The sequence below is a fragment of the Balaenoptera borealis genome (assembly GCF_965194805.1).
Source record: "Balaenoptera borealis genome assembly, chromosome: 1".
NCBI classification, from domain to species: domain Eukaryota; kingdom Metazoa; phylum Chordata; class Mammalia; order Artiodactyla; family Balaenopteridae; genus Balaenoptera; species Balaenoptera borealis.
In genome coordinates, this window is record NC_138860.1 from 113947689 (window position 1) to 113969862 (window position 22174).

Below are 22174 nucleotides of genomic sequence, written 5' to 3' on the forward strand. Positions count from 1 at the left end.
AGATTAAGAAGTGAAGTGTGCCAGCTCTAGAACCCTGTTGGTAACGGCCGAAGGAAGAGAAAACCCAGTTTGATCCTTCACCTGTTAGATTACGCAGCCCCTTCAATTCTCCTAAATTTGGTTCCCCCTAAAGTCACATTTCCTGCCCAGTGAATTTTCAGGGATGACAGAGAGCCACCTTTATTTTCCCACAGTTTGCAGCATTTTTAAAAGACTGGGAATAAATAGCTGAGAAGATTTGTAAGCTAACTTGGGGCTTCTTGTGACTTCATGCATGAGGGCATCCCTCCCCATCTCACCTCGCAAATCTCCACTCCTGCTAGCACTGTATTGGACTGTGTTTTGCCATTTAAATAATACAAGTTACAGGGGGGGAAAAAAAAAGATTCGTCTTGTAACCCTATCAAAGAATGAGAATGAAATGCTGATTTTTTGCAGGGGGAGGGAATAAAAAGGGTAGAACAACCATTGCAGTGTTGTCCCCAGTGCCTTTTTACTTTGCAGTACTGGATTCTCATGAAGCTCTTGACCACAAAAGAGATGGAAAATACGCTGGCTGGAATGAAGCATTCAGTGCTCCTCACTTAGCGTTGGTGATACGGTTGCTGTGTGGGCCACAGCAGATGTAATTTGCAGAAGAGTAACTGGAGGGTTTAGTGTTTCAAAATGGAAACTGAGCTCTAAGGAACATGAGGCATTGGGCAGGATTTTCTCTCACTGAGGAAATCTCTTTGTCCAGAGTAAACTTTAAGCAATTGTGTTTTGTTGACTCTAAGTTTCAAGACTAATCAAGTATCTACTGCAGTTTGGAAGGCTAACTGTTGAACTCTATTTTTATCTGTTAACTTCGTGTTTCCTTTTTCCTTGACAGTGTGCACCACTCAAGTGATAATAGGTTAGACAGTTGGCTCAGTTAGGCTGCTGGTGGGAGAATAGATGAATTTTCTTCAGTAGATAATAGAGAGATTTAGAATTATTGAGAGATGGGACTGGAGCTTCAGATGGACAAATCTTCAATGATAAAAGCAGGAGGGCAGAGTTAGAGTTAATGATAATAATAGGTAGAGCACTTAGTATGTATCAGACATTGTAGGAAACCTTCACAGGTATTATCTCATTTAATGTTCATAACAATCCATGAGGTAGGTACTGTTATTGTTATTCACAGATGAATAGGCTGAGGTTCAGAGTAGTAAAGTTACTTGCCCCAAAGTCACACAGCTAGACTTCTTGGGGCCAGAGCAAGCAGTCTGACTCTAGGACCCTGGGCTCTTAGTCTCTCTCTTTAAAAGCTCCATGATTGCCCTGGAGGTTATATCCCCTGCTCCTGAAATAGTGCTTGGCAAATAGTAGGTGCCCCCCAAATATGAACCAGCTGAATGTATGAATACTCCATGCTGCCTTGGCCTGGGTTAGGATCAGCGTGCTCTGCAAGCCCGGGAGACCTGAATGCTGCATTTAGATGGCCTTTCAAACGTCTCAGAACTTTCTCTTCAAACTGAGACCTTCTTGGATCATTGTCACAGTAACAAACCCCCTTTGTTTTAGCAGAATGAAAATACGTATTTAAAAGTGGTGATTATTATGATTATCAGAGAGTTATTTTTTAAAGCGGAAAAAACAAAGGTAATTACTGAATATCCAATGGCAGGGACTTGGTTAAATAAATCATGGAATGCAATGATGGAAAACTTAACAGCTGTTAAAAATCAAGTTGTAGAATACTGCATGGCATAAAATACATTCGTGATACATTGTTCAGGGGAAAAAAACGGGTTACAAAATACTATGTAGAGCATTAGCTCAATAATGTACACATATTTATGCGTAGAAAAAAGTCTGAAGGAAAATATAATAAAGTGTAAATTGTAGTTATTTCTGTGTGGCGAGAGTATGGTGGTTTTAATTTTCTTCTTTGTGAAGTTTAAAATTTTTTTTCAAATTTTCTACAATAACTATAAATTTTATATTCAGAAAAAAAGCAGTAACATGATTTTTTAAAAAACAGCTATTATCAGATTTTGATTCTTGTTTTAAAGTTAAGATACGAAGTTATAATTTAATGAAAGACGTCATAGTGTAGCTGGTAAGAACATGGTCAGTGGAGCCAGACTGCCACTGTTCAATCCCAGCTGTACCATTTATAAGCTGTGTGACCTTGGTGAAATTACTTATCTGTGATTCAGTTTCTATATGTGTACAATGGAGAAGATATTACTTCCTGCTTCAAAGAATTGTTATGAGGATTGAATGAATTACTATAGCTAAAGCATTTGGAACAGTCTGTATGAGTTTATTATTAGTTTATCATTAGAAATTCTTCCAGATTCTCTTATCCCATCTTTAAAAATGCACTGGCAGAGGCACACCTAGGTCAGGCATTTTAAAGCCTACTTATTTGGGACTCTGGTACAAATGTGTGACTAGGATATGCCAAAAGGACGCCAGGAAGACGCCCAGCTGGGCCTCCCAGGGCTCAGTATCACCATGAAAATAAGCAGATTTTGCAAAAACACAGATTTATTATGTCCTCACTTGTTAACTAGATTAACCAAAATATAGTTAAAACTGGGAAAAATATTCAAATACAAGGGAGAGATAATTCTTCCTATCTCAACCCTCAAATCACCTTCTACCATGACCCTTGACCTCCCTATGTCCCCCAAATATAAGCCACCTTGTGAACCTTCAAATTCGTGTCTTCTTCTCTCTCACTCCTCATCCTTCACCCTCCTCACACCCCATCCCTTGGCAAGCACCCCACTCCCACTCCCGGACCTGGCTTTAACAACTGACCCCCACGCAGAAGAGGCTGAATTCCACACCAGCCTGCAACAGCCCTGACCTCTCGGACTTCTGAGGTCCTGGGAAAGGGAGCCTGAACCTGACCGTGTCAGGAAAGTGGGAAGTGGCAGTGAGATGCCCCCCACAGGACCTGCTCCCAGGCTGGCCTTATCCTGGTTCGGGGGCTGGGATTTCCTGCCCGGAAGCACCAGACCTGGACACAATGGGAGTTATCAGTCACCATCGGGGGATCAGAACCACGGTGGGAGACCTCCACTTAGCTGTGGGTTTTCCAGGCCTTTCCTGTGTGAATCTTTACTTCCGCGGAAGCTCTTGTTTTGGTCTTTTCCAAGATGGAAGCCCTTCCCCCAGCTTCCTACTCTCTGTCACTTTGGGTCAGCTGCCTTTCACTTCTCATCATTTGGATCTAAGTCAACTTAAGATGGTAATGACCAGAGTCTAGGTAAGGAAAGTGTTTCCACTCTTTCTAGATCTTTTTTACTTTTTTAAATTATAGGTGAACTTGATGTATTAACTTAATTGTCTTCCATGATAATAATATCATCAACTGAGAAAATTAATAAATTATACCTGTATTGAGGTTTACATTCTTAATCTAAGAGCTTATTTGGCTTATTTAACAGTACTCAATAGAGGGTCTTTTTATATTAAAAAACAAGGGTTTTTTTTTTTAAACCCAATAGCTTACTTACTAGAAAACATTTTAAAAGAAACATAATTTATCATGTTGCAAGTCTTAATAATACAAACAACAGATTCATTTTAAAAATTTATGTTACAGAATAATAGCTATCACTTACTGCATACTTACAATATGCATCAAGTAGTTTACTCATGTTAGCTCGTTCAGTCCTCAGGACCACCTATTTTATGAGTGACAAAACTGATCCTGAGAGAGGCTGAATAACTCACTGAGATCACTTAGGGTGTAAACCGAGTTTTGAACTCAGCCTGCGTGACAACAAGTTTGGTGCTTTTAACCCTACGCTCTACTGCTGCCTCCCAAAGTAGCTGAGACCACTCACATCTACCAACAATCGCGAATATTATTGCACTATTGGACATGACTTTAGGTCTGAAAGCTTGTCTCCCCTGATGCATACTAACCCCAGCCACAGCTTCTCAAAACTCACCTCGCCCACAGGACTTTAGCGTCTCTAAGCTCAGAAAAGAAGAACAGATGATGGTGTTTTGTTCCCATAGACCCACCTGTAATTCAAAAGATAAACTAAACTAAACCACAAAGAAAGTGTCAACAAGTTCAACAAAGGTATGATTTTTCTGATTTTTCTGTATATCTGTGTATGTGATAATGTATATGATATAATAGCAGATACTTTCCAAACAATTCTTGGGATGTTCTATCTTTCTAGACTTTCTATCCTTATCTGCCTATAGAGTCATTTGAGTATTGCCAATTCCTACTTCCCAAGTTGGATGTGGGAAAAGAGAAAGCAAAGCAAAGGAAAAGAAAGGAGGGAAGGAGAAGGAGGAAGAAAAGTGCATCTGCTCAGAAATGGAGGTGTGGGATTAAAACCACCCAAGGACAACCTGCTGTCCCCTCCCTTCAGCCCCAGGATTCCTGAGCAGGTGTCCCTGTGTCCTCTCCTGCAGGAGGGTGAGCTGCTTCGGGGAGTGTGTCCCACACAAGGGAGGAGGGGCAGCCAGGTCTGGGGGACCGCGAGCGGGAGGCCTGCTCTGACTCAGAGGGGATGGGCCAGACCTGCACCTCCCTGTTTATACTTGGATTCCACTGGGACCCACTGTACAATGACTCAGATCAGCTCTCACTGCCCTGCGAAGCCTGAGGGATGGATGTCAGTGCCTGCTCTGGGTTAACACCCCAACAGTCAATTTAATGTAGTTGATTGATTTTTGTGACATTCAGCCAGCTGCCTGAGGGGTGGATCTCTGAGATCATGATGACACATATGCCTGTGGCTTCTCGGGTCTCTGCAGTTGCTCTGGTTTCCACGGGACTTTGGGTCGCATGCAGGGCCACTGGTGCACTTAGAGGAGCACCATCCTGGAATGTGGTCCATGTGAGAACCTGGGAGGGAGGAAAGTGGGCACTTTCCAGGGAAGGATGGTGCTTTGCCATCAGAGGAGCCATCCTGCTGCACCCCTTAGGCTAGGTGACCTCATGCAAGTGGGTGCCTTCATGGCCTCCATAGGAAAAAGCAACTGTGGGTCCTTTTGGGGTGCTGTGAAAGCCATGTGCCTTGGGGGAGCTTGGAGGTTTTCCAGGGGAATCCAAATTTATTGACCAAGGGCCCTGAGATTTCCTGGAGAGAGTTCTGAGTTTTGGTCAGGGATCCTTCTTCCCAAGTCGACGTTCATGGCCTTTGTACAAGTTCATGGTGACTCTTTGTATATTGGGAAAGCACTGCTATCCAGCAAGTCCTTGGCGGTCTTGTGACCTGGACAAGGAAGAAGTCCAGTGCCGGACTCCAGTGCTGAGTCATCCAAGTGAATGGCTTCAATTCAACCACGATGAGGAAATTCGGCTTTCTCTGTGGGGACTGCTCCATCAGCCCGATGCAGAAACTTTGGATGCCCAGTGATATGGACTCACGAAGGTCTAAGATCCAAGGTGGAGGGTGGGGAGTGAGATCTGAGGAAGAGCTGTTCCCACAGTTACCGGGGGCACCACTGCCCCTGCTTTCCCCCTTTGCCCTTACCACCCCTGTCTCCTAGCACCCCCTCGGAGGCAGCCCAACACCACCTTCCCCTGCCTGGGGTGAGGGTAGGGACATCCTCCCTGGGTCAGCTGGTTCAGCCCAGCCTACCATTTCCAAGTGCAACACAGACTTTATTCAACACCAGGCCAAGGTCTTGTGGCTGAGAGGACAGAGCCCTCAGCCTCCTCCCATGGCCTCCTGGCTGAAACGCCCACTCGCACCAGACAGTGGATGAAGGTTGCTCTTCCCAACAAGTAGCTCTTGAGCCCTTTGGTTCCTTGTTGCCAGTTCTCAATCCAGTAAAGTTCCAGACGTGATTAAAAATAAAACAGGAGATAATGGTTTGGAAGACAAAGGAGATTTGTTCCCCCTTCTCCAGATGAAGGATGATTGTAAGGACAGAACCTGGTCTCTGAGGATTTTTTGGTTTAGGTAATATGTATTTTGGGAAGTCACAGTCTTTTCAAGGGGCTTTTTCACTGCATTGAAGAAAGTGCCTTAGCTTCATTTGGGAAATAGAGGCATTGAAAAATAGAGGTAAAGTCATTTCACATCTTTGAATAGGATATAAAGACTGGACTTGAAATTCTTTTAAGTTCATAATTCTGTTCTACCATGTTCCTCAAGGAGGAGGCCTGTGGACCCAAGGAGTCTTCAGTTGTAAAAATGTGTGTCCCGGACTGTCAATATTAAGTTGGTGGCAACATGTAACAGAAGCTTTAAGAATGCACTTGGACCCAGCTGCTCCACCTCCAGGAAGCTCTTCTATGAAATTAGAGCTATGCAAAGAAATAGTTGTGATGTTCACACAGGATTGCTTATAATATCAAAAAATTAGAAATAGCCTGAATATTGAGCAATAGGGAATACATGATTGTAATGTATTCATTATGTGCCATTGAAAATGATGTTGTGGAAGAATATTGTCAAAGAAACAATGTATTGTTAAATGAATAGGCAGGCTTCAAGACAGTATGTATAGTATGACCCCAGCTTTAATTTAAAAAATATGTATATGTCTCAGAAAACTGAGTGATATTATTTCTGGGTAGTTAAAATTTTTTTCCTTTATGTTTTCTAAATTCTCTGCATTGAATATGCATTTGTTTTTATTGAAAATATACACATAATAAATATTACAAAAACAGTACTCAAGAAAGTAACCAAGGGGAATTCCCTGGTGGTCCAGTGGTTAGGACTCAGTGCTTTCATTACTGAGAGCCTGGGTTAAATCCCTAGTTAGGGAACTAAGATCCCACAAGATATGCCGCGTGGCCAAAAAAAAAAAAAAAAAAAAAGAAAAAGCAAGTAAGATTCTAAGTACTGGGAAACAAAGAGTGTGGCCACTTATTGACCTTATTCAACAGTCTTAGCTAGGACCTGGATAAGTCATTTAATTCATCTCTGAGGCTTGAAGCTTCCTCACCTGCCCATCAGCCAACTTTGGGGAGAGGCACAATCTCCTGTTGGGACCTATCCCTCAGAGTTTAATCATTTTATAAACACCTTACTCTAGATAATACTTACAGGTTCCATACATTACCTTCCATGACTCTCACAACAGGAAGTAGTAATAATAATAATAACAGCTGACATTATTAACCAGGCTCTATGGTAAGTAAACATTTTACATATATTAACCCATTTTTATTTCTCCTTTATTGACTTCCCTCTTTCTCCACGTCCCAGTGGATCTGTCAGCGAATTCTGTCAGTTCCTCCTTCACAACATATACAGAGGCTAATCATTCCTCACCACCTTCTCCACTGCCACTCTAAGCCACATTACTCTCTTGAGCCTGGGCCACTGCAACAGCTTCCCAATTGGTCTTCTTGCTGCTGCCCGCCTGCAGCCTGTTAAAATGTAAATCAGATTATTTTACTAATCTGCTTAAAACCTTATTATAGTTCCCCTTCCTGCTCAGAAGAAAAGGCTTATAACAATCTATAAGATTCTACATGCCTCTACATGCCCCACTCTTCCTTTGTACTCCCCTAAAACACCTTACCCTCTGACCTCTCATGTTTTATCCTACATCTCTATCACTCAACTTTGCTAAACTGGTTTTCTCTCTTTTTTAAATTTACATAGTTTAAAGTGAAAATTGTACACATTTAAGGTATAAAACATGGTGATTTGATATTTGTATACCTAGTGAAATAATTACTACATGCAAGCAATTAACATATCATCTCCTCACAGCTGCCATTTTTTGTGGGTATGATGAATGCACCTGAAATCTACTCTCTCAGCTTATTTACAGTGATCAATATGATTAAGTATAGACCTTATGCCTGTACATTAGAGCCCTAGACTTATTCATCCTACATGATTGCAACTTTGTACCATTTGACCAGCATCTCCCAATACCCACCCCACCTCCCACTCCCTCAGTCCCTGGTAACCACCTTCTTAGTCTCTGCTTCTATAAATTCCACTTTTTTTTTTTTTTTTTAGATTCCACATATAAGTGAGATCATACAGCATTTGTCTTTATCTGTCTGACTTATGTCACTTAGCAAAATGTCCTCCAGGTTCATCCATGTTGCTGCAAATGGCAACATTTCCTCCTTTCTCAGAGTTAAATATCATTTATATAATATATAAAAATATACATATATAACATCTTGTTTATCCATTCATTTGTCGATGGATGCTTGGGTTGTTGCCAAATCTTGCCTGTATGAATAGTGCTGCAATGAACATGGGAGTGCAGATACCTCTTCAAGATCCTGGTTTCATTTCCTTTTGTTATATACCCAAAAGTGGGATTGCTGGATTACATGGTAGTTCTATTTTTAATTTTTTTTATAAACCTGCAAACTGTTTTCCATAATGGTCATACAAATTTATATCCCTACCAATACTATATAAGGGTTTTCTTTTCTCCACATCTTCACCAACACTTGTTATTTGTTGTCTGTTTGATAACAGCCATTCTAACAGGTGTGAGGTGATACCTCATTGTGGTTTTGATTTTCATTTGCCTGATGAATAGTGATATTGAGCACTTTTTCATATACCTGTTGTCCACATGTATGTCTTCTTTGGAAAAATATCTATTCGGGTCTTTGACCATTTTAAAACTGGGTTATTTGTTTTCTCTTTTTAAAAATAAATTTATTTATTTTTAGCTGTGTTGGGTCTTTGTTGCTGTGTGTGGGCTTTCTCTAGTTGTGGTGAGTGGGGGCTACTCTTTGTTGCGGTGGGCGGGCTTCTCATTGTGATGGTTTCTCTTTGTTGCAGAGCACAGGCTCTATGTGTGCGGGCTTCAGTAGTTGTGGCACGCGGGCTGAGTAGTTGTGGCTCACGGGCTTAGTTGCTTCGCGGTATGTGGGATCTTCTCGGACCAGGGATTGAACCCGTGTCCCCTGCATTGGCAGGCAGATTCTCAACCACTGCACCACCAGGGAAGCCCTATTTGTTTTCTTACTATGAGTTTTTTGAGTCCCTTATATGTTTTGGATATTAACCTCTTATCAGATGTATGGTTTGCAAATATTTTCTCCCATTCTCTAGGTTGTCTCTTCACACTGTTGATTGTTTCCTTTGCTATGTAGGAGCTTTTTAGTTGGATACGATCCAACTAAAAACTAGTTTGGAAGTACTTCTTCCTCTTCAATGTTTTGGAAAAGTTTGAGCAGGATTGGTATTAATTCTTGTTCAACAGTTTGGCAGAAATCACCAGTGAAGCTGTCAGGTCCTGGTCTTTCATTTGCTGGGAGGTTTTAATTATTGATTCAATCTTCTTACTCATTATGGGCTTGTTCAGATTTTCTATTTCTTCATTATTCAGTTTCTTCATAACCTCACTGGTAGGTCGCATGTTTCTAGGAACATATCCATTTCTTTTAGGTTGTCTAATTTGTTGGCGTATAAACGTTCATAGTAGTCTCTTATGATCCTTTGTTTTTCTGTGGTGTTGGTTATAATGTCTCTTTTTTCATTTATAATTTTATTCATTTGAGCCTTCTTTTTTTTCTTAGTATAGCTAAAGGTTTATCTATTTTATTTTTTTAAAAACCAACACTTATTTTCATTGATCTTTTCTATTGTTTTTTCCAATTTCATTTATTTCTGGTCTGATCTTTATTATTTCCTTCCATATGCTAACTTTAGGTTTAGTTTGCTCTTCTTTTTCTAGTTCCTTGAGGTGTGGAGTTAGGCTGTTTGAGATCTTTTTTCCCCCTTAATGTAGGCATTTATTGCTATAAACTTCCCACTTAGAACTGTGCTGCCTCCCATAAGTTTTGGTATGTTGTGTTTCCATTTTCATTTGTCTCAAGATATCTTTTAAATTTCTCTTTTGGTTTCTTCTTTGACCATTGGTTGTTCAGAGATGTACTGTTTAATTTGCACATGGTTATGACTTTTCCATTTCCTCTTATTATTGATTTCTAATTTCATTCCATTGTGGTCAGAAAAGATACTTGGTATGATTTCAATCTTCTTAAATTGGCTGAGACTTGTTTTGTGGCCTAACATATGATTTATCCTGGAGAATGTTTCACGTGTGCTTAAAAAGAATGTGTTTGATGAAATATGCTGTTATGTCTAGTAAGCTCATTTGGTCTAAGTATAGTTCAAGTCCAACTTGTTGACTTTCTGTCTGGATGATCTATCCATTGTTGAACATAGGGTATTAAAGTCCCCTACTACTACTGTGTTGCTATCTATTTTTCCCTTCAGTTCTGTTAATATTTGCTTTATATATTTAGGTATTCTGATGTTGGGTGCATATATATATTTATAATTGTATCCTCTTGATAAATTGACCCCTTTATCATTATATAGTGACTTTGTCTCATGACAGTTTCTGACTTAAAGTCTATTTGTCTGATGTAAGTATAGCCACGCCTACTCTCTTTCAGTTACCTTTGCATGGAATATCTTTTATCAGCTCTACACTTTCAGTCTATGTATGTCCTTAAAGGTAAAGTGAATCTTTTGTAGGCAGCATATTATTGGATCTTGTTTTTTTTTAATCCATCCAGCCATTCTATCTCTTTTGACTGGAGAATTTAATCCATTTACATTTAAAGTAATTATTGACAGGTAAGGATTTACTATTGTCATTTTGTTCATTATTTTCTGGCTGTTTTAAAGTTTTCCTGTGTTCTTTTCTTTCTCTCTTGCTGTCTTCCTTTGTGATTTGATGAAGTTTTGTAGTGATATGCTTCGATTCCTTTCTCCCTCTTTTTCTAAGCCTGAGCATTTCTTTAAGAGAAGTTTTAAAATTACTAATTTAATCTCTTTACTTGTTATAGGTCTATTCAGATTTTGTAGTTATTCTTTTTTTTTTTTTAAATAAATTTATTTATGTTTGGCTGCGTTGGGTCTTCGTTGCTACGCACAGGCCTTTCTCTAGTTGCAGAGAGCAGGGGCTACTCTTCGTTGTGGTGCACAGGCTTCTCAGTGCAGTGGCTTGTCTTGTTGTGGAACACAGGCTCTAGGCACACGGGCTTCAGTAGTTGTGCATGCGGGCTCAGTAGTTGTGGCTTGTGGGCTCTAGAGCACAGGCTCAGTAATTGTGGCTCACAGGTTTAGTTGCTCCGCAGCATGTGGAATCTTCCTGGACCAGGGCTCGAACCCGTGTCCTCTGCATTGGCAGGCAGATTCTTAACCACTGTGCCACCAGGGAAGTCTGAGATTTTGTACTTATTCTTGAGTCAGTTTCTATAGTCTTTGTCTTTCTAGGAATTTGTCCATTTCATCTAAGTTGTCTAATTTGTTGACATACAGTTGTTCATAGCATTCCCTTATAACCCTTTTGTTTTTCTAAGATCAGTAGTGATGTCACCTCTTTCATTCCTGATTGTAACTGCAATTGCATTTCAATGCAAAGATAGTGTATAACTATGGAAACTGGAGACATTTTTATTCAAGGAAACAAGTGTCTTTGTAAGATTTCAAAAGGAATAATGTAAACTATGGAACCAATAAGATCATCTATCTTAATGAAGGTTTGTTCCAGCAGTGCTGGAACACAATTCTTAAGAATTGTGTTACAGACCTGGCTAATTAGAGGGAACATCTCTGTGTATTGGGATTGCTACCATTGGAGCCCCATGGTGTTACCAAAAAGTCATGTCTCAGCCCATAGAGCAGCTGAGAATTATCTGATAATGTATGGGAATATATTATGGCAGAAATAATTTGAAAAGGAGATTTAAATTGTCATAAAATTAACCACCCTTATTCATTTACATGATAAAATCATGAAAGGCAGAATTCACTAATTCTTTATTGCTGTTTTGAATTGTTTTCAGAAAAGCAGTTTAGAAGAAGAAAGGGAAAATCATGACTTTCCAATTCACACAAACCATGTAGCACCAGCAAATCTGCTAATCATTGAATGTTTAGCTGTAGAATTAATAAGCCATTATTTGGGAATGAACTAGAATATTTAGGAGAATGATAATATAGGTCTAAGGATTTTTACTGATTGGGGGTTATTCCAGTACATTCAAACTATAACCAGTTGAGGCATTTCCTATTTTTCATATAATTATACAAATGAAAATTGTCTATTTCTTTTAAATATGGTAAAATCAGGCCCTAAATCAGACACCACTCTGAGCTCTGCCATAATACTAAAAATCAAATGTTTGTCCCAGAGCAGCAGGAATTTTGGTTGTCTTATTTCATAGTTGTGTCCCAAGCATAGTGCTTTGGACCATGACAGCACCCAATGAATAGTTGTAAAATAAGTAAATGATTAATAGTAGCTGCCTGTCATTAAGGTTCCAGTTTAAATAATAATAATGGAAACCTCCTTTTTGTTGAAGAGGTATCATAGTTCAAAGGCAAAATAACCTCTCGCAGAAACTTCCCAAATGCAGCTATGCAAATCCCCTGAAGGATTAGTCCCCTGAGTGATGAAGCACCCCAATTTAAGGTTCCAAAAACTCAGCCTGTCGGAAATATCAGAGCTTAAAACAATCACGTTTAAAAACACTGTTGTTGTAAGGATTTTCTTTGATTTAAATGTTGTTTCTTTTGGAAAGGGTTTGTTATTTTTCTAAGCAAGTTAGGTCATTTAACTGGGCAAACCGGGAAAAGGGAAGATTAAAGAAGACATTTTAAAAACAGAAACTATGGTCACTTTTTTGCCTTGACTGAGTTTCTGTTGCCTTACACTTAGTTTTTTTTTTTTTTTTTTTTAAACATCTTTATTGAAGTATAATTGCCTTACAATGGTGTGTTAGCTTCTGCTTTATAACAAAGTTAATCAGTTATACATATACAATATGTTCCCATATCTCTTCCCTCTTGCATCTCCCTCCCTCCCACCCTCCCCATCCCACCCCTCTAGGTGGTCACAAAGCACCGAGCTGATCTCCCTGTGCTATGCGGCTGCTTCCCACTAGCTATCTATTTTACATTTGGTAGTGTATATATGTCCATGACACTCTCTCACCCTGTCACATCTCACCCCACCCCCTCCCCATATCCTCAAGTCCATTCTCTAGTAGGTCTATGTCTTTATTCCCGTCTTGCCACTAGGTTCTTCATGGCCTTTTTTTTTTTTTTTCCCTTAGATTCCGTATATATGTGTTAGCATACTGTATTTGTTTTTCTCTTTCTGACTTACTTCACTCTGTATGACAGACTCTAACTCCATCCACCTCATTACAAATACCTCCATTTCATTTCTTTTTATGGCTGAGTAATATTCCATTGTATATATGTGCCACATCTTCTTTATCCATTCATCTGTCGATGGACATTTAGGTTGCTTCCATGTCCTGGCTATTGTAAATAGAGCTGCAATGAACATTTTGGTACATGACTCTTTTTGAACTATGGTTTTCTCAGGGTATATGCCCAGTAGTGGGATTGCTGGGTCGTATGGTAGTTCTATTTGTAGTTTTTTAAGGAACCTCCATACTGTTCTCCATAGTGGCTGTATCAATTTACATTCCCACCGACAGCGCAAGAGTGTTCCCTTTCCTCCACACCCTCTCCAGCATTTATTGTTTCTAGATTTTTTGATGATGGCCATTCTGACCAGTGTGAGATGATATCTCATTGTAGTTTTGATTTGCATTTCTCTACTGATTAATGATGTTGAGCATTCTTTCATGTGTCTGTTGGAAATCTGTATATCTTCTTTGGAGAAATGCCTATTTAGGTCTTCTGCCCATTTTTGGATTGGGTTGTTCGTTTTTTTGTTATTGAGTTGCATGAGCTGCTTGTAAATCTTGGAGATTAATCCTTTGTCAGTTGCTTCATTTGCAAATATTTTCTCCCATTCTGATGGTTGTCTTTTGGTCTTGTTTATGGTTTCCTTTGCTGTGCAAAAGCTTTTAAGTTTCATTAGGTCCCATTTGTTTATTTGTGTTCTTATTTCCATTTCTCTGGGAGCTGGGTCAAAAAGAATCTTGCTGTGATGTATGTCATAGAGTGTTCTGCCTATGTTTTCCTCTAAGAGTTTGATAGTGTCTGCCCTTACACTTAGGTCTTTAATCCATTTTGAGTTTATTTTTGTGCATGGTGTTAGGGAGTGTTCTAATTTCATACTCTTACATGTATCTGCCCAATTTTCCCAGCACCACGTATTGAAGAGGCTGTCTTTTCTCCACTGTATATGCTTGCCTCCTTTATCAAAGATAAGGTGACCATATGTGCGTGGGTTTATCTCTGGGCTTTCTATCCTGTTCCATTGATCTATATTTCTGTTTTTGTGCCAGTACCAAACTGTCTTGATTACTGTAGCTTTGTAATATAGTCTGAAGTCAGGGAGCCTGATTCCTCCAGCTCCATTTTTCGTTCTCAAGATTGCTTTGGCTATTCGGGGTCTTTTGTGTTTCCATACAAATTGTGAAATTTTTTGTTCTAGTTCTGTGAAAAATGCCAGTGGTAGTTTGATAGGGATTGCATTGAATCTGTAGATTGCTTTGGGTAGTAGAGTCATTTTCACAATGTTGATTCTTCCAATCCAGGAACATGGTATATCTCTCCATCTATTTGTATCATCTTTAATTTCTTTCATCAGTGTCTTATAATTTTCTGCATACAGGTCTTTTGTCTCCTTAGGTAGGTTTATTCCTAGATATTTTATTCTTTTTGTTGCAATGGTAAACGGGAGTGTTTTCTTAATTTCACTTTCAGATTTTTCATCATTAGTGTATAGAAATGCAAGGGATTTCTGTGCATTAATTTTGTATCCTGCTACTTTACCAAATTCATTGATTAGCTCTAGGAGTTTTCTGGTAGCATCTTTAGGATTCTCTATGTATAGTATCATGTCATCTGCAAACAGTGACAGCTTTACTTCTTCTTTTCCGATTTGGATTCCTTTTATTTCTTTGTCCTCTCTGATTGCTGTGGCTAACACTTCCAAAACTATGTTGAATAATAGTGGTGAGAGTGGACAACCTTGTCTTGTTCCTGATCTTAGTGGAAATGGTTTCAGTTTTTCACCATTGAGGACAATGTTGGCTGTGGGTTTGTCATATATGGCCTTTATTATGTTGAGGAAAGTTCCCTCTATGCCTACTTTCTGCAGGGCTTTTATCATAAATGGGTGTTGAATTTTGTCGAAAGCTTTCTCTGCATCTATTGAGATGATCATATGGTTTTTCTCCTTCAATTTGTTAATATGGTGTATCACATTGATTGATTTGCGTATATTGAAGAATCCTTGCATTGCTGGGATAAACCCCACTTGATCATGGTGTATGATCCTTTTAATGTGCTGTTGGATTCTGTTTGCTAGTATTTTGTTGAGAATTTTTGCATCTATGTTCATCAGTGATATTGGCCTGTAGTTTTCTTTCTTTGTGACATCTTTGTCTGGTTTTGGTATCAGGGTGATGGTGGCCTCGTAGAATGAGTTGGGGAGTGTTCCTCCCTCTGCAATATTTTGGAAGAGTTTGAGAAGGATAGGTGTTAGCTCTTCTCTAAATGTTTGATAGAATTCACCTGTGAAGCCATCTGGTCCTGGGCTTTTGTTTGTTGGAAGGTTTTTAATCACAGTTTCAATTTCAGTGCTTGTGATTGGTCTGTTCATATTTTCTATTTCTTCCTGGTTCAGTCTCGGCAGTTTGTGCATTTCTAAGAATCTGTCCATTTCTTCCAGGTTGTCCATTTTATTGGCATAGAGTTGCTTGTAGTAATCTCTCATGATCTTTTGTATTTCTGCAGTGTCAGTGGTTACTTCTCCTTTTTCATTTCTAATTCTATTGATTTGAGTCTTCTCCCTTTTTCTCTTGATGAGTCTGGCTAATGGTTTATCAATTTTGTTTATCTTCTCAAAGAACCAGCTTTTAGTTTTATTGATTTTTGCTATTGTTTCCTTCATTTCTTTTTCATTTATTTCTGGCCTGATCTTTATGATTTCTTTCCTTCTGCTAGCTTTGGGGTTTTTTTGTTCTTCTTTCTCTAATTGCTTTAGGTGCAAGGTTAGGTTGTTTATTCGAGATGTTTCTTGTTTCTTGAGGTAGGCTTGTATTGCTATAAACTTCCCTCTTAGCACTGCTTTTGCTGCGTCCCATAGGTTTTGGGTCGTCGTATCTCCATTGTCATTTGTTTTTAGGTATTTTTTGATTTCCCCTTTGATTTCTTCAGTGATCACTTCGTTATTAAGTAGTGTATTGTGTAGCCTCCATGTGTTTGTATTTTTTACACATCTTTTCCTGTAATTGATATCTAGTCTCATAGCGTTGTGGTTGGAAAAGATACTTGATACGATTTCAATTTTCTTAAATTTACCAAGGCTTGATTTGTGACCCAAGATATGATCTATCCTGGAGAATGTTCCATGAGCACTTGAGAAAAATGTGTATTCTGTTGTTTTTGGGTGGAATGTCCTATAAATATCAATTAAGTCCATCTTGTTTAATGTATCATTTAAAGCTTGTGTTTCCTTATTTATTTTCATTTTGGATGATCTGTCCATTGGTGAAAGTGGGGTGTTAAAGTCCCCTACTATGATTGTGTTGCTGTCGATTTCCCCTTTTGTGGCTGTTAGTATTTGCCTTATGTATTGAGGTGCTCCTATGTTGGGTGCATAAATATTTACAATTGTTATACCTTCCTCTTGGATCGATCCCTTGATCATTATATAGTGTCCTTCTTTGTCTCTTATAATATTCTTTATTTGAAAGTCTATTTTGTCTGATATGAGAATTGCTACTCCAGCTTTCTTTTGATTTCCATTTGCATGGAATATCTTTTTCCATCCCCTCACTTTCAGTCTGTATGTGTCTCTAAGTCTGAAGTGGGTCTCTTGTAGACAGCATATATATGGGTCTTATTTTTGTATCCATTCAGCCAGTCTGTGTCTTTTGGTTGGAGCATTTAATCCATTTACATTCAAGGTAATTATCGATATGTATGTTCCTATTCCCGTTTTCTTAAATGTTTTGTGTTTGTTATTGTAGGTGTTTTCCTTCTCTTGTGTTTCTTGCCTAGAAAAGTTCCTTTAGCATTTGTTGTAAAGCTGGTTTGGTGGTGCTGAACTCTCTCAGCTTTTGCTTGTCTGTAAAGGTTTTAATTTCTCCATCACATCTGAGTGAGATCCTTGCTGGGTAGAGTCATCTTGGTTGTAGGTTTTTCTCCTTCATCACTTTAAGTATATCCTGCCACTCCCTTCTGGCTTGCAGAGTTTCTGCTGAAAGATCAGATGTTAACCTTATGGGGATTCCCTTGTGTGTTATTTTTGTTTTTCCCTTGCTGCTTTTAATATGTTTTCTTTATATTTAATTTTTGACAGTTTGATTAATATGTGTCTTGGCGTGTTTCTCCTTGGGTTTATCCTGTATGGGACTCTCTGTGCTTCCTGGACTTGATTAACTATTTCCTTTCCCATATTAGGGAAGTTTTCAACTATAATCTCTTCAAATATTTTCTCAGTCCCTTTCTTTTTCTCTTCTTCTTCTGGGACCCCTATAATTCGAATGTTGGTGCGTTTAATGTTGTCCCAGAGGTCTCTGAGACTGTCCTCAGTTCTTTTCATTCTTTTTTCTTTATCCTGCTCTGCAGTAGTTATTTCCACCATTTTATCTTCCAGGTCACTTATCCTTTCTTCTGCCTCAGTTATTCTGCTATTGATCCCATCTAGAGTATTTTTAATTTCATTTATTGTGTTTTTCATCGTTGCTTGGTTCCTCTTTAGTTCTTCTACGTCCTTGTTAAATGTTTCTTGCATTTTGTCTATTCTATTTCCAAGATTTTGGATCATCCTTACTATCATTATTCTGAATTCTTTTTCAGGTAGACTATCTATTTCCTCTTCATTTGTTAGGTCTGGTGTGTTTTGACCCTGCTCCTTCATCTGCTGTGTGTTTTTCTGTCGTCTCATTTTGCTTATCTTACTGTGTTTGGGGTCTCCTTTTCACAGGCTGCAGGTTCGTAGTTCCCTTTGTTTTTGGTATCTGTCCCCAGTGGGTAAGGTTGGTTCAGTGGGTTGTGTGGGTTTCCTGGTGGAGGGGACTATTGCCTGTGTTCTGGTGGATGAGGTTGGATCTTGTCTTTCTGGTGGGCACGTCCACGTCTGGTGGTGTGTTTTGGGGTGTCTGTGGCCTTATGATTTTAGGCAGCCTCTCTGCTAATGGATGGAGCTATGTTCCTGTCTTGTTAGTTGTTTGGCATAGGGTGTCCAGCACTGTAGCTTGCTGGTCGTTGAGTGAAGCTGGGTCTTGATGTTGAGATGGAGATCTCAGAGAGATTTTCGCCGTTTGGTATTACGTGGAGCTGGTAGGTCTATTGTGGAGCAGTGTCCTGAAGTTGGCTCTCTCACCTCAGAGGCACAGCCCTGTTGCCTGGCTGGAGCACCAAGAGCCTTTCATCCACACAGCTCAGAATATAGGGGAGAAAAAAATAGAAAGAAGGAAAGAGGATAAAATAAAATAAAATAAAGCTATTATAATAAAAAATAAGAAAAAAATTATTAAGAGTAAATGTATTCAGAAAAAATTTTTTTTAATTTTTAAAAATAGATTTATTAATTTTTTATAGTAAAAAATAAGAAAAATTTATTAAGAAAAAATTTTTTTAATTTTATAAAATAAAAAATATGAAAAAACTTATTAAAAATTTTTTTAATTTCTAAAAATAGAAAATACAGAAAAAATTATTAAGAAAACATATATTAGGAAAAAAAAATTTTTTTTAAGTAAAAAAAAAAAAAATGGACAGACCTAACCCTAGGACTAATGGTGAAAGCAAAGCTATACAGACAAAATCTCACCCAGAAGCATACACATATACACTCACAAAAAAAGGAAAAGGGGAAAAATTAATATATCCTGCTCCTAAAGTCCACCTCTTGAATTTGGGATGATTCGTTGTCTATTCAGGTATTCAACAGATGCAGGCACATCAAGTTGTTTGTGGAGCTTTAATCCGCTGCTTCTGAGGCTGCTGGGAGAGATTTCCCTTTCTCTTCTTTGTTCGTACAGCTCCCGGGGTTCAGCTTTGGATTTGGCCCCGCCTCTGCGTGTAGGTCGCCTGAGGGCGTCCGTTCCCCGCCCAGACAGAACGGGGTTAAAGGAACAGCTGCTTCGGGGGCTCTGGCTCACTCAGCCTGCGGGGAGGGAGTGGTACGGAGGAGGCAGGGCGAGCCTGCGGCGGCAGAGGCTGGCATGACATTGCAGCAGCCTGAGGCGCGCCGTGTGTTCTCCCGGGGAAGTTGTCCCCGGATCACGGGAGCCTGGCAGTGGCGAGCTGCACCAGCTCCTGGGAGGGGTGGTGTGGAGAGTGACCTGTGCTCGCACACAGGCTTCTTGTTGGCGGCAGCAGCAGCCTTGCCAGTCTCTGGGGTCCACGCTGATAGCCGCGGCTCGCGCCCGTCTCTGGAGTTCGTCTACGCGGCGCTCTGAATCCCCTCTCCTTGCGCGCCGTGAAACAAAGAGGCACGAAAAAGTCTCTTGCCTCTTCGGCAGCTGCAGACCTCCTCTCGGGCTCCCTCCCGGCTAGCTGCAGCGCGCCAACCCCTTCAGTCTGTGTTCACGCCGCCAGCCCCAGTCCTCTCCTTGCGATCCGACCGAAGCCCACACCTCGGCTCCCAGCCCCCGCCCGCCCCGGCGGGTGAGCAGACAAGCCTCTCGGGCTGGTGAGTGCTGGTCGGCACCGATCCTCCGTGCGGGAATCTCTCCGCTTTGCCCTCCGCGCCCCTGTGGCTGTGCTCTCCTCCGCGGCTCCGAAGCTCCCCCCTCTGCCACCCGCAGTCTCTGCCCACGAAGGGGCTTCCTAGTGCCTGGAAACCTTTTCTCCTTCACGGCTCCCTCCCACTGGCGCAGGTCCCGTCCCTATTCTTTTGTCTCTGTTATTTCTTTTTTCTTTTACCCTACCCAAGTACGTGGGGATTTTCTTGCCTTTTGGGAGGTCTGACGTCTTCTGCCAGCGTTCAGTGGGTGTTCTGTAGGAGCAGTTCCACGTGTGGATGTATTTCTACTGTATCTGTGGAAAGGAAGGTGATCTCCGCGTCTTACTCTTCCGCCATCTTGCCCCTACTCCCTTACACTTAGTTTTACCAATAAATGCTTTTTATTAAAAATAGATTGAAAATATAATTTGATACCAAGAATTTTAATAAGATATTTAATGATACCTTCCTCCCGAGGTCATTATGAGGAGTAAATGCTCTAATGAATTAGAGTACCTCAAGTACACAAGACAATCTTTCAATGTAGGACGTTTATTACTCTTGTTACGGGCAGAGCCTGTCCTTATTTAACATTTTGATATTTTGTTCATTGTAGATTGTCTAAAAGTTATTTTGCTCCTTTAAAACATTGCATTAAGATATTATTTATCTTGATTACTAAGTGTTTTGGCTCTCTCTAAATTTTGTGCCTGACCCAAGTACTTCACCTGCCCCACCGTAATCTTGGCCCTGGTGGATGCCTCTGTGATCACAGATGACTTAGTCACATTTTACAGTGTGTACTATGCCTGATCCCCTTATACAGAAAACTGTTCCACTCTTGACCTGTGGAGAAGCAGTGTCATTAGAGTCATTTTGTGTCAATGACCACAGTCCTCCCTAGTCAGTCTTGATTGGACTGGGTTGGTCACCTAACCCAAAGGCATCCAATCTATGGGCAGTCCAGTTGTATGGTTAGGCTTGGAATGATGAGATAAGGTCAATCAGATTCTTTTTTGATGGAAAAGATCTAATTATATTAAAATATGGAAATTCAACAAAGGTATTTAGAAGTGAAATGAAATTATTTCTGGAATTTGCTTTAAAACATTCTAATAAGAGAAAGTCAGAAGTTTAGCAAAATGTTGATAATTGCAAGCTGGATGATGGGTTTTGGGGGTTTCATTATCTATCCTCTCTCTATTCTTATCTATTTAAATTATAGCTATTATAAAACTAAGCTAATGAATAGTGAAGACAAAAGCCAAATATCTATATCAAGAGCTGCCATTAGGTAGGGTCGTAGGTGACCATGATAAGCCATAGGCATTCCAAAGTTATGAGGGATTTGAAAGTATGGGTAAGAAGAGGAAGCTGGTCAGCTTAGGGAGGAGAACGGAGTGGTCATTCAGAAAGAGGCAGATGCCTTGCCCGAGGAAAGTGGCCTCTGCTCCTTGTATATTTCCAGTTCCTGGTTCCTTTTCCCATGGGGCTCAGCTATACTATAGCTTCTGTCCTTGAATGCCTATGCCATTACTGATCCCTTTTTGCTTTGTGTTTATCTTTAAAAGTTGATTCCCCTTTTTTTGAACTGGCTTGAGTCAAGCTTCTGTTCCTCCACATCAAAATAGGCATCCTCAAAACAAATGATTATTTGTAACTGTTACAGTCAGAATCTGCCCAAGTGGAGTGGCCCTGCCAATCTTGGGGTCAAATGGTATTCAGCATCTCATGAAGGAGGGTTAGGAGAGACCCTTGTAGGAACCAGAATATCAGGTGATCAAAGCCAACCCAGCTTCCCTTCAGGTACAAATGTACCAGGAGAGAATTAAAAGCATTCTCTTAAGAGGTCTAGACAGTGAACAGAGAGAACTAATAGGTAATTTGCCATGGCAGTTTCCTGGGGACCATGTTGATCTAAGAAGTAAATACGGTCACTGGACAGTCAGGTTGACCTACAGGCTGTGCGCTAGACCAATGTTCTTGCCTGAGGTGTTTTACATTCTGAGTGCTACCAATGCAAGGTAATCTCCCATTTGGATAAAGACGAAAGGCTTGGAGAACGCTCCGCTCTCTTTGCCCTTCAATTTACCACAAATGATACAGGGTTTCTAGTCATCTAGTTTTCTAGGAGGTAATCCAGGAAAGAAGCCAGAAAAAAGAATTCCAAAGGGGAATGTCAAGAAACTAGTTATCGGAGGAAGTTAGACCAGAGGTGAAATGCAGAACTTGGTGTTCATGGTAGGACAGTCCTCAGAGGTGTGGGTGAATGCATCAAGGGCACCAAAGGGAGAGGGACCAACTCTGCAGCCTTGGTGTAGGGGGATCTTGCTAGAGCTAGAAGATGTAAATCTAATTCAGGGAAATCTGAATTGGGAAAGAAAATATATTTGTTCTTCAGAGCTGAGAGGAGGGGGAATGGCCCACTTGGCTCCTCTCAGGAAAGTGAGGGGCTGCCATGTACATCCTGGGTGAGGTAAGGTCATGTACTCACAAAAAAAGGAAGAGATATGACAAAAGTGAATACAAGTACCTGTAAGTTTAAAGAAGAAAATAATAATCAGTCATGCTCCACCACGCAGAAAGAATCATCCTA

The 22174-nt window shown here is 40.1% G+C and overlaps 1 long non-coding RNA gene across 1 annotated transcript; it reads right to left on the bottom strand.

Annotated features, from left to right (window-relative positions):
- Nucleotides 1-340: 340 nt before the first annotated feature.
- LOC309626559 lies at nucleotides 341-14000 on the bottom strand. Its single transcript, XR_014243285.1, has 2 exons — nucleotides 12655-14000; nucleotides 341-9883 (listed from the first exon to the last, which is right to left on the bottom strand). It is a non-coding gene; the product is annotated as an uncharacterized lncRNA (long non-coding RNA).
- Nucleotides 14001-22174: the final 8174 nt, after the last annotated feature.